The 12,123-nt window shown below is 46.5% G+C and overlaps 1 protein-coding gene across 2 annotated transcripts in view; it reads right to left on the bottom strand.

Moving 5' to 3' along the window:
* Hopx (HOP homeobox) overlaps window positions 1–11,880 on the bottom strand; it is a 20,207-nt gene extending 8,327 nt beyond the window's left edge. Inside the window, exon 1 of one of the 2 annotated variants that reach the window (XM_055629317.1) lies at window positions 11,513–11,880. The gene's annotated coding sequence lies outside the window, so the exon portion shown is untranslated. The remainder of the gene's footprint in view (window positions 1–11,512) is intronic. The other variant, XM_055629316.1, reaches the window with a different exon arrangement.
* Between the last annotated feature and the right edge of the window lie 243 nt (window positions 11,881–12,123).

Raw genomic sequence — 12,123 nt, 5'->3', positions numbered from 1 at the left:
GGGGGGGCAGGGATTATTAGACTGTGGATTGTAGAATAGTAATCATGGAGTGATGAGCTCTGGCTTTTCTTTGTCATTTTAGTTTCTCTCAAAACCCTCTTTTTGAAACTATAGTGGAACTGGTGCTGTTTTGCAGCCAAGAGACATTAACTAACCTGTCTGCAGGGTCAGGGGAGGGCTGAATAACTCTGCCTTTTACTTTAGCTACAGGAAGGAGAAAAGGCAACTTAGGATTTCATGAGCATCAAGGTTGAATTATGCCTCCAGATATATTCTCCTTATGCTGTATGGATGTCAAGGATTCCAGGCTACCACTGAATCATGCATTTGTGTCTTTGACTCTAACTTAATCATCCATAACCTTTGGTGAAGAATTAGTGTGCTAAAGACTGAAGATCCTTGTCAAAATGACCTGGGCCATTGCTGACCTGTGCTTGCTCTGACCTCATTCCCTTGGCCTCTAGGATGAGAATTCTAAGCATCTCTTTTAAAAGCTCTTGTGTTTACTTGACATTAATCAGCAGAGGTGACGGAATATACCCCCTTAAAGCTTTGCCCTGACACCATCTGACAGATGAAGAAGTTGATGCTCTGGTCACTTGGGGATCTTGCCCAAGTGTACCCTGTAAGATCGAAGCTCTGCACCTTTGACCAGTGTGACAGCTATAACACCAGGCAGAAGCACTAATTCACAATGACCGGCATGCAGGACTGGAGGGATGGTTCAGCGGTTAAGAGCACTGTCTGCTCTTCCAGAGGTCCCGAGTTCAATTCCCAGCAACGACGTGGCGGCTCACAATGACAGGCCTACACAGACACTATTCTAGAACATGCTTCAGATGACTCAAGACGGAAAGATTGAAATGCCTACTTCACCTGAATGCATGCTACTTCAACTGATACCAAGAACCCTTCATTCATGCAAGATGTGCCAGGCAAAGACGCTGTCATGCTGGGGTTCTGCTATTTTGGACTTGCCACAGAACTGGGCATCGGTCATTGGGTAATTCGGGTCTTAAAAACAGGAAGTGCTAAAATAATAATAATAATAACAATGAAGCACTGCCATTTTCCTATTTATGCATTTCCCAAGCTTCCATGAAGGCCCTTTGCTATTCCTGATTCGGCTTGCTTCTTCCCTCATGTCTTTCCTCTTGCCTTAGAAATACTGCTGCTCTAAGAACCAGAGCAGAATTGAGAGCAAAATGGGGAGATGACTCTGTTTCGAAAGTGCTTGTTGCCAAGTTGTGAGGACCTGAGTTCAAATCCCCAGAATCCATGTAAAAAGTCAGATGTTGTGGCACACACTTGTAATCCTGGCAATGGCAAGGTGGGAGGTGGAGACATGTTGATCCCTATAAGCTCGCTCTCAGCTCTTCTAGTCTAGTTGGTGAAGTTCCAGGCCGGTGAGAAACACTATCTCAAACAGAAGATAGGAAGTGCCTGAAGGATGGAACCTGAGGCTGTCCTCTGGCCTTCACACGTGTGCATGCACGCACACACGCACACTTGTACTCACACACTGAGCATGCACACGCACATATGTGCAGACGCAATCACAATTTCCAAAGGAAATTTCAATTAATATAGTAAAAAAAAAAAAAAATCAGACAGTCTCAAGTGCACTGGAGCTTACCTTGCTCACTCCTACAAAGAGGAGACACAGCGGCACCCACCTCACCCAAGTCAGTGTGTGTGACCCTCCCACGCTGCGTTCAAAGGCACTGCTCACAGCTCTAAAGCGCCTCTTGTGGGTGGTGAGGGGGCGGGAAGGAAGGGTTGTCCAGGTGTCACCTGCTAGGACACCTGGGAAGAACTGTGTATGAGTTTCACTTTCCCTGGGTTACGATCTCTCCTTCTCAGTCTTTCTGGAACGGTAAGGCCCAATGGTGAAAATCAGAACCTTTCCTCAAAAATCAAGTACCGTGGATGTGGCTTCATCGTGAGAAGACGCTGGAATATCTGGAAACTGTAGGGAGACAGAGTCTCACCTCCGGTGACCCTTCTGCCCGTTACACATTGGTTGACACTTTTGCTAAAAAGGAAATGAATGTCTACTCATTCCTCACCATTTCCTTGATTTCTTTTTCTTCCCTTTTACTAATGAGGCTCTCTGTGTAGGAAGGAAGAGGAGGCCAGGGACAGGGATAAAAGTGGCTATCCACATAAGCCTGATGACCTGGGCTCTATCCCGGGCCCCACTTTTTACCCCAAAGGCTGATGTGGAGACATGCATCCGTAATGCCAACGATTCTATGACAAGATGGGAAATGGAGACTGGAGAATCACCTGGACGCTTCAGATTTCAAGCCTCTTAGGTGACAGAGTGGAGCCTCAAACCCAGAAAGCCCGGCTTCTCCACCCATGCTCCTAACTACCGCACCGTAGTCTCTCTGTGTGGAGGAGCAGAGGGAACAGATGACCCTTGTTGAGTAGTTACACAAAGGGCAAAGTAGAACCAAGTGATGCCCAGGATCACGAGGTGATGCCCTGTCTGCCTGCAGCATGTTTCTTAACTTTGGGGACCAGACACAGCGTTGACCCAGCCCACTGGATGAGCCGGGAAAGTTGGCTCACACCACCAGCTAGGCTGGCACACCTGCTTCGCATGCTCATCTCTCACTGGTGTAGACACAGCTGGCCAATGCCACTGGTGAAGGAAGCGGCGTTCAAAAGAGAACGAGTTGCAGTGTTTAGAACGGGAGCGTTAGCACGGAGCGGAACGCTTACGCTTGGCGAGAGCAGCCGGGCCTGTCTGTGGCCGCCACTTCATTCCCCGGGCCGTACATTTGTATTGCATCGTTAGAAGAAGTTCCTGAAACCTGTGTTGCAACGGTTTAGATTTTTCTATATCCTCTTCAGAAAACAGGAAGAGGTTATGAAAAACTACCGGGGAGGCGGGTATCTGGGAATGACGCCCAACCGTGAGTGGATCGTTAGCTGACCCTTAACATACACTTCTCACAGACTCCATTCTGTCCACTGAGAGTCTGCTGCCTGCTTCGCTGTTCCAGTCTTGTATGGGAAGCACAGGAAGAGTGACAGGTCATGATAAAGCTTTGGGTTCCTCTGAGCGAGCTGGGGAACAAGCGGTGGGCTCAGCCAATCTTTTTGGAAATAAATGGGCGAGAGCTGTGTGTGTAAGCAGTCTGTCCTTTATAATGGTGTTCATGAATTCAGGTAAGTTTTCCCCAGAAAGAATATGAGCTGTGGATAGACTCTCAGGCTAACTCACAACAGGGGGCCTAACTTAAGAAAGAAAACAACAAACAAACAAACAAACAAACAAAAAACGCTGTATGCTTCCAACTAACAAATTTATCCTGCTGAAATACCCCCAATGACGTCATTTGTTTATTTGGAAAGCAAATGCTTTTCTAAAAGGCCATTTTAATTCAAAACTGGCTTGGAAAAATGAGGTTTCGGTGCAGATACTGACGGGACTTTCGAGAGACTTTGAAGATTTGGGGGTTTTTAGGACAGCTCTGATTACGCCAGTACCTAGAGTAGGCCCTGAAACGTTGTCAGGTGTTTTGTGAACTCATATCAGAAATTTGTTTTCACTTCAAGAAGTATGACTTTCCCTCATCCTGACACAGAAACAAAATCATTAAAGCTGCACTGTGCCATGAACAGAATAAAGAGGGACAGAGGAAGAAGAGCAGACATAGGTTTTCTGAGACATGAATAATTGCTATCAATAGCAGGTGATAATGAAGGCCAGGTATCTTCTCATTTTCCTTTCCTTCTCATCCTACCCAAGATACCCAAGAGAAAGGCACAGGTCACGATGCTGTGTCACAGTTCTCTCAGCAAGCCACCAAGTGGCACTATCAGATAAGGACAGTGTAGGGCAGTGAGGGTTCATGGCAGCTAGGGAAAAGCAGGAACGAGGTGGCAGCTTTTGATTCTGCAGCCATCATTACAGAGAGAATGCTCTTGAATTGGGATTGGATACACTGTAGAGGACTCGTTTAACTCCTCCTTACTGAGTGAAAAGATTAACCTATGGAATGCCGGGGAGGATGCTGGCAGGGAGCCAGAGAGCGAGTCCATTTTAAACTCTTTCCCCTTGTCCTCACAGGACCTTGGCTGTGTCCTCTAACTTATTTGGAACTTGGTTCTCTTCACAGTCAAGTGTGTCTAAAAACTCTGCCTGTATGCCCCAGCTGTGGCAAGTTGCTCCTGCTGCTCATGAATCAATTCAGAAGAGTGTAAGATGACACACATTTCCACAAAAGCAAGGTTTGGGGCCGGAGGACTCTGCGATGATCTCTGATCTAAATTTCTGATGATCTGAGCGGTACAGATTTTAAATGACCATGGTCATCCTTAATTACAGTTTACCGGAGCCACTAATGGGAGAAAGAGGCCTAGTCTGCAGCCTACAGAGGCTTTGATTTGATGACTATGCTGTACCATATTCCCACTCCAAAGGACCGCCGAGCGGCCCATGAAACATTCTAATACCAGGTGCTTTTACTATTCAGCCTGTGAAATTAGGGCGGCCATATGGTTTGTCATTCAAGCTGGAACATTCATGTGTAAAAGGGATGCTCATAATAAGCACGCCTCTATAAGAGGCCACAGTGGACACATCCCAAGCAAACTAGGGCATCTGGTCCCCTTATTAGCAATCAGACGCTTCGCTTAGGTATGGGACAGGAGCTCCTATGGGACTTCATGGTCCCTGCTGCTCTTTGGATTAGCAAGATGCAGGCTCCTTGCTAAAGAGGCCAAAACTTGCCTTAACTCTTAAGGAAGCAAAGGTCTGTGGTTCAAGGTAAGTTGATGTTCCGTGGCATCATGTCCCCTGAGCACTTGTTTCTTTTGCACTTTATAGACATGCATCTGGGAGGAAGAGGAAGGCCGGCTCGGGGTCTCGGCTTGCTGTGGGACTGAGCGCACGGTGTGCTAATGCTCAGGAAGTGAAAATGGCCATTACATCAAACAGAATTTGTCCTGCCACCAAATACAGCCCAAGGGCCCAGAGCATTTCATCTTAGCAGATCCCACAGGTATCCAGGCGTTCAGGAAACTTCAGACAAGAATAAAAGAAGGGTGACATTTGTAAAATACGCAGAACAGCCAAATTTCATCTTTACAAATATTTGATGTTTAACACATCAACTAGAGATTTTCATAAAACAAAATTCTTGTATTTCCTAAATAGAAACATTAAAGCTAAAAATATTTGTGTGACCAAGGTTGGAAACAATAACAAACAGATCAACTTTCTGTGATTTGTAGTGAAAAAAAAAATTGTCCTAAGTACAACAAAATGTCAGATAATGAATTTCTTTATATGTCATGGAGGATGTTACTAAATTTGGTTCCTTGTTTAATTCTCGAATTAAATCTACTTAGACAAGTATTCATTAGTTTTATCAGATCACTGGGTGATGTATTTGTCACATGAAAGTGTAATTATGGTCAAAGTGTAAAAGCAGATGGCAGAAATCAGTCTGGTAATTAAAAATATATAATAAAGGTAAGTTATACATGAACTATGGAGAACGGCACCAATAAGCTTATCTTGTGTCCTGTAGCCATTTAGTCACTTTCAAAGATGGAAAGTTAAGAGTGTCTTTCTGAAAATGTTCTCAGTCTCATTGCTTGACCCTGGAAATTGTGCACTTGTAACCCGGGGATGTGGCACCATGGTTTATTGATTTACTCTGAGAATCTATACGGGGTACTGAGGTTAGTTTACTGAAGCCCAGGTCACATGGTAAGAAACAGCAATTGGGGGCCTGTAATGCTGCTCATGAGCGTAATGATGCCTGTGGATATAATGTTGCACATGGATGTAATGTCACGTGTCGATGATTATGAGGTGGTCAGGGCTCTGTGGAGTTATCCCTTTGCCCAAACACACTTTAATCAAGTGTTACTTTTTACGACCCAACTACCATCCTTATTTTATGACCATGATTAGGTAACAAAGAAAGTTGCACGCCGCTGGCGCTTTGTACAATGCCAAATTATGCCAAAGTACACCTAACCAAGCTGCCTGTTGCCAGGAAACTGTTATATGGCTCCTTACACACACACACACACACACACACACACACACACACACACACACACTTGAGCTGTTTTTATGAACAGGTGCGCAGTGAGCGTGACAAATAGCAGATATAATTTAGCCTAGTTTAGCCTAGTCATTAACCTCACAAAGAAACCTAAGAGGACAGCTATACTAGAAAGTTCTGCTTGGGACAGAGTGCTGAACCCAGAACAGCAGAGTATGTCTCTAGCCTTCAGACACGTTGCATGGCTCTTCGGGAAATCTGAACTTAATCTCCACCTGACTCTGGAGGGCTCACTTGGTGTGGACCTACATATCTGTATCTGCCACTTCGACCACCCTACCCCAGCTATCCCATGTCAATTTTTAGGGTCCAGTGAGATATCTTTGAAATACAAACACTGTATAAAGGGGTTTGTGTGCACGAGTCAGTGGCTTTTTTATTACTTTGTTTTGTGTGTATGGATGTTTTGCCTGCAAGCCTCTCTGTGCCATGTGTGGACCTGGTGTCCAAAGAGGCCCCAAGAAAGAGTCAGATCCTCTGGAACCAGAGTTACAGATAGTTGTGAGCTGCCATTTTGATGCTAGGAATTGAACCTGGGTCCTTTGGAAGAGCAGCCAGTGCTCTTAACCACTGAGCCACCTCTCCAGCCCCTAGTTAATGAATGTTAATTTAATAAAGACCAAGTTAAAGAAACAAATGAACAAACACATAAGGATTGAAAGACTGGTGGTCAGTCTATTTTCTAGAACTTGGCTGTGTATTTCCCTGTACCTTTGCATACAGGGGAACACTTCCCAGCAAGCAATGTTCATTGTGAAGTGGTCCACACCCATCCTTGACCTTGGATTTTTTTTTCCTTGAAGGTCAAAGTGAGTAACTGGCCACTGGACCCCACACCTTCCAGCAGCATAATTAAATGAATTTTAGTCTTCTCTTAGCCGACTTAAATAGCATCAAGTCCTCTTGCAGCTTCTTAACAGACCTGCCCCTGAGGCTGTCTAGTCACCCAGAAGCTCTTTGGAGTCTCAACTCTGAACCCAATTGAGTGAGCAAATGAAAGGGAGCCTCTTGCCCCCTTCACTTCTGCTTCACGAGTCCCAGAGTTCCCAGCGAACCCCCAAAGGACGAAGAGTGGGAGGAATACTTAATGCAGTGACGGGCGCTTCTTGGGTCCCTTACTTTCTTATATGACAGATTTCACTCCCAGCCACCCATAGACTAGGAGGTTGGACAGTGTGGAGGGGACATAAACACGAAAGAGGGCTGCTTATGTCAGTTTCCTTAGGGAGAAGCCACACAGGCAGGAAATAGAAACACATCAACAAAGACTACACTATGTAAGCAGATCTGTGATGCCCTTAAGAATTCCAGGAAATTTCCATCTGGATCCGTCTAGATCCATCTAGATCTGTCTATCATTGGTTTCCCGCTTTGCATTCGCTAAGATTAGAACTGACTCAGTGTCTACCTTGGAGTTTTCTGTTTGTTTCTACCGTGTGAGGACAGACCAGATCACTTGCAAACAAACTGGCAAGGTTTTCATGTTTGGTCACATTTTATGAAAACCACTGGAGGAAACTGCGAGGAACACGGAGATGGGCAACCCTAACCCTTACTTTGGAAAGCCCTAAGTTGCCTTGAACTAGTAATTACCTGGAACAAACAGAGAAAACCCACCCTTGTGAGGAATAGGCCTTCAAGCCCCCTATATTTTTGGGAACGTTTTTGTTAGGGTGATACCAATAGTTCTCTTTTGCCCAGTGTAAGTACCAGGCTTCCTTCAGGGAACCTGAATGCAGCGGATCTAAGCATCTATGAGGCAATTAGGTGTCAGGAGGCCTGGGTCCCTGAACCTGCTCTTGGCTGAATGCTAAAATCCCAGGGAAATTACTTTGCTCTCTTGAACTTTCATGGGTTTCATTCAAAGATGATCAGATGACTTATTACACATGAACATACACACACACACATAGCCACCCAACACACAATAAATGCGTTTAAAATAATACATTTTAAAAACCCAATCAAGACTTCTAGTCTTTGGGTCTCACGTCTGCCTTAAATTTGCATTGCAGCTGAGAAAGCGGTCCAGTGCCTCTCCGTGTGCTCTCTGCTCTTCTCTGAAGTCTGCTCCTCTCTGCAGTGTGTGCTGGTGTCTGTGAGAGACTACTCAGGGTCTCCCGGAGGGTCTTTGCAGGAACTCTCTGGACAACTGAAAGGGATGGGCAAAACTGCACCTGCTTGGCCACACCTCACTCCCTCCAGACTTCACTTATGCCTGGGGTAACTGAAACCCAGGGCTGTGGATGCCCAGCCCTTGCACACATCTTCCGCCCGCACAACGAGCTCGTCTATCGCCCTGTCAAGCCTGTTCCCCACCAGCATGCCCTGGGTCAGCAGGCAGGAAGGTGGTCCTTCCATGCTGGTTTTTAGCTGGATGGGCTGGCACTCTGTGCATCCCAGCAGGCCACGTTTCTACTCCCCGTTGCCCCACTCACTCAGCATTTTGGAAGCCTCAATCAGGGTTCAAAACACTGAATCCATGACTCAAAGCCGAGCCATTACAAACAAAAGTCCAAGTGACCTACGAAATAAGCTTTTCTACCCAGAATGTGGAAATAATAGTGAAGGAAATAGAGTCAAAGAAAAAAAGTCTTGTAAGGAAGAAGTTCTGTCACTTTTACACGCAGGTTTTACCAGCTGTGTGAACCCATTGCTCGCCTGTCTGAAAGCTTTTGTCATGAACTCTAAATGGCAGGAAGTAGTTTAGCTTCTCCCCTGATGCTCACAGCTAGTCAGCTCTGAGAGGCTATTCTCTGAGGTTCAGGCTAGAGTTCAGCTTCTCCTCTGTCCCTGGTCCTCCTTGAACAGAACTGTCTAATTCGGAAAAGGCAATTTAGCAAGACCCAGTCCTAGACAGGGTCTATAAGATGAGACAGAAAACCTATAATCTTGACAGCCTTTCTCTCGGATGTTTGGAGTTAATTCTGACGAAGAGGGATTGTATATTTTTTACCCGAAAGTGATTTTCCTAATTGCTTGCTTTAAAATTAAAATGATAATTATATTTATATAGCATCTCAAAGCTGGCATGATGGCACAAGCCTGCGATCTCAGGACTCAGGAGGAGGGGGCAGAGGATCAGGAGTGTAAGGGCAAATTTGAGGCCAACTGAGCTACTACATGAGACCCTGACTCAAACAAACAACAAAACAACAACGGCAGCAAAAAAGAAAGAGGGAGGGTGACACACAGGCACACACACACACACACACACACAGAAAGAGAGAGAGAGAGAGATTTCAAAGGACTCCCAGATAGGTTATCTGGTTGAACCTATTTAATAACCCAGTGTTCATTAAGCAATTACCGTCTGTTAACATCATAACTTTAATTGGTTTGCCAACGATGAGAAAACAAATCCCTGAGAGAATGAGACCTCAGAGGTAGTACAGATGGACGCTATCTGAAACACCGGAAGCTAGCCAGGGCGGGGCCAGCGACCAGTGGCCCCACCCCCACCCCCACACTAGCACCTGCAGCCACACAGGTGTGAGGAGGAGGGGCAGGATAGCAGGAATGGAAGAAGACAAGAGTCACCTACTCATGCTTTTGCCTGGGGCTGCCCTGGGGGAACCTCTAGAGCCTGAGGCAGGAGGATTGCTGTGAGTTTAAAGCCAGCCTGGGTTTCCAAAAGGAAGGGGAAGTGAAGATATCCATCACTGCCCCAGATCTCATCTGCCTCTCGGTAACCCCTCCCCGCACCCTACACCCCCAAGCCTCTTCTGCAGGCCACCACCACCTGCATTACCCCACTACCGATGAGTTCACAAACAACCGCCCAGGCCCCAAATCTCTGCTCGGAGAAACCCCTTAATCACTAGCTTGACTGGAACAGGACCTTTACAGACATGGAACTCAGCTTCAGTTTGGTGGTTAGGGGTTGCCTGCTGTGTCAAGGGTTTAAGCCCATCACCTCTGCCCCACAAACCTTTAGCTCCTTGGTTAGTGACTCGTAAGTGCCTTAAAGCAAAAACAACAAGGCACAGCTTTGATTTCACATCCATGGATTTCCCAGGGGTCTAGAATATGTGGGTTGGTGGGAGAGTCCTCTTATTGGTTGGTCAGCGCAAAGTGGTCAGCCTTGAACCCACATACCAACAATAAAAATGGACTTGGCTTGCATTTATATATGTATTTGTTCACACACACACACACACACTCAACAATAATATTCAAAGAAAAAGAGGCCATCCACTTGAGAGTAAGGGAGGGACATGGGAAGAGTAACTAGGAGGAGCTGGGGGAGGGGAGAGAGAGAGGAAACGTGGTGAAATTCTATTTCAAGCAAAAACATATTAAAAAAAAATAAAAGAAATAAGGTCTTAGAAGAAAAAAAAAAGATGCATGTTGGAGTTAAACTTGAGACTAGCACTGAATGGATCTCCGTGAGTTCCAGCTCAGCCTGGTCTATATGAAGAGTTTCAGGCCAACCAAAGCTACACAGTGAAACATGGGTTCAAAAAATATTTAAAAAATTAAAAATAATAAAAGTTGGAGTGGCGATCATGAATGGTTTGTCGGTTAATACTCGGGAAAGGTCCTGGAATCGCACTGCACTCTAAAGCGGTGACTTGCTCTGAAACTCTGCCTGCCCGGATCTCAGGGCAAGTGTCCTGCCTCAGCCTACCAAGCGCGGGGATTGTAGGCATGAGCTATCTCATATGTCTTCATCTCAGGATACCGGCCCTACGTGTCTTTTCTCACCGCGATCTTTGGTCCTCCTCTTTCCCACCTCCCCCTAATGCCGAGACAAGCTGCAGGGAAAGCTTCTCCCTTTCTTCCGTTTCTCCCTTTTTCTCTAAAATACCTGATAGGCCGTTGCTTCCTCCCCCCCCCCTTTTCATTCCAAACACGGTCCGTGTTTTCATTATTGTAAATATACCGAGAACAAGAAATAGTATTACGTAGTACTACAAGTTCCAAGTCCAGGCACCGCTCAAACCAGATACTCACTCCCCTTTACACCAAACACAAAGCACATATTCAAAACACTATTCTGTTTGATTTTTAGATAAAAAAGCTGAGATGGTAGAACAGCAGCTATCGGCATTTAAATGACGAAATGATAAATAACAGCTGCACGGGCGATACGAATAGAAACAAACAAACAAACAAACAAACAGAAACAGCAAAGCAATAACAAACATCTCTCTGCGTCTTCGCTCCAAATTCACCACAATCTGGCGCACACTTTTTGGGAAAGGCCTGGTGCCCACCCCCCACTCTGACCCCACGCTGGGGACCTGGAGGGGGGTAAGCATTATATTTTTGTTTCCTCTTTCACTCTCCCCCCCTTCCTCCCCACGGTTTTCCGGAAGAGCAACGAGCAAACGTTTCTTCACGCTAGCATGCTGAGCCGTCTCTAGACGAGCTCGTTCTCCGCGTTCAAGGGCGACCTTAGAGAGCTTACTTACGTGGAAGACCGGGCGAGCCCTGGGCTGGGAAGCAGCGGGTGCGGGTGCCAGCCTGCTTAAATAGCCTGCTGGCTGACGCGGCTGCTGATGGCACGGTTATTTACGCCTGCGAGCGCACGCTCAAGCAGGCACCTGAAAAACCTGCAGCGTGGGCAGGCGGGAACCACGGAAGTCAGGCGGCCGAGCTGACGTCGGTCCCGGTTCTTCAGGTTTGATGCTGCTCGGGCGGTGACTTCTGAGTGTCCTGGACTTTTCATTCAGCCCTGCTCCCTTAGGCAGGCGAGAGGAGTGGAGGAGCAGCAGGGACCCCCCTCCCTCCCCACCCTGTCTCTTTCCCCAGCTTCCTAATTTGGACCCGGCTTGGGTTAGATGTTGCCGCCTCTCAAAGCTTCGCGCTGCCAGGCTGAATTCACAGCTCCGCGGGCGGCGGGCCAAACCTAAGCGCCTGGACCGATGCCCAGTTCATGAAAAGCTGTTTTCTTTCGGACACAGAATGTACAAACAAGGAACAACGGGGGGGAGGGGGGGGAGAGGGCAGGCCGGTGTGAGACAGCTTTAGGTTCCCTTCAAACACTTTTCATTTCTTTCTTTATTTTATTTTTCTGCATCTG

This window comes from Psammomys obesus, unplaced genomic scaffold, assembly GCF_907164565.1.
Source record: "Psammomys obesus unplaced genomic scaffold, mPsaObe1.curated_primary_1811, whole genome shotgun sequence".
Lineage (NCBI taxonomy): Eukaryota > Metazoa > Chordata > Mammalia > Rodentia > Muridae > Psammomys > Psammomys obesus.
Note: the sequence above shows the minus strand (reverse complement) of the source record. Positions and strands in the feature narration are given on the sequence as shown.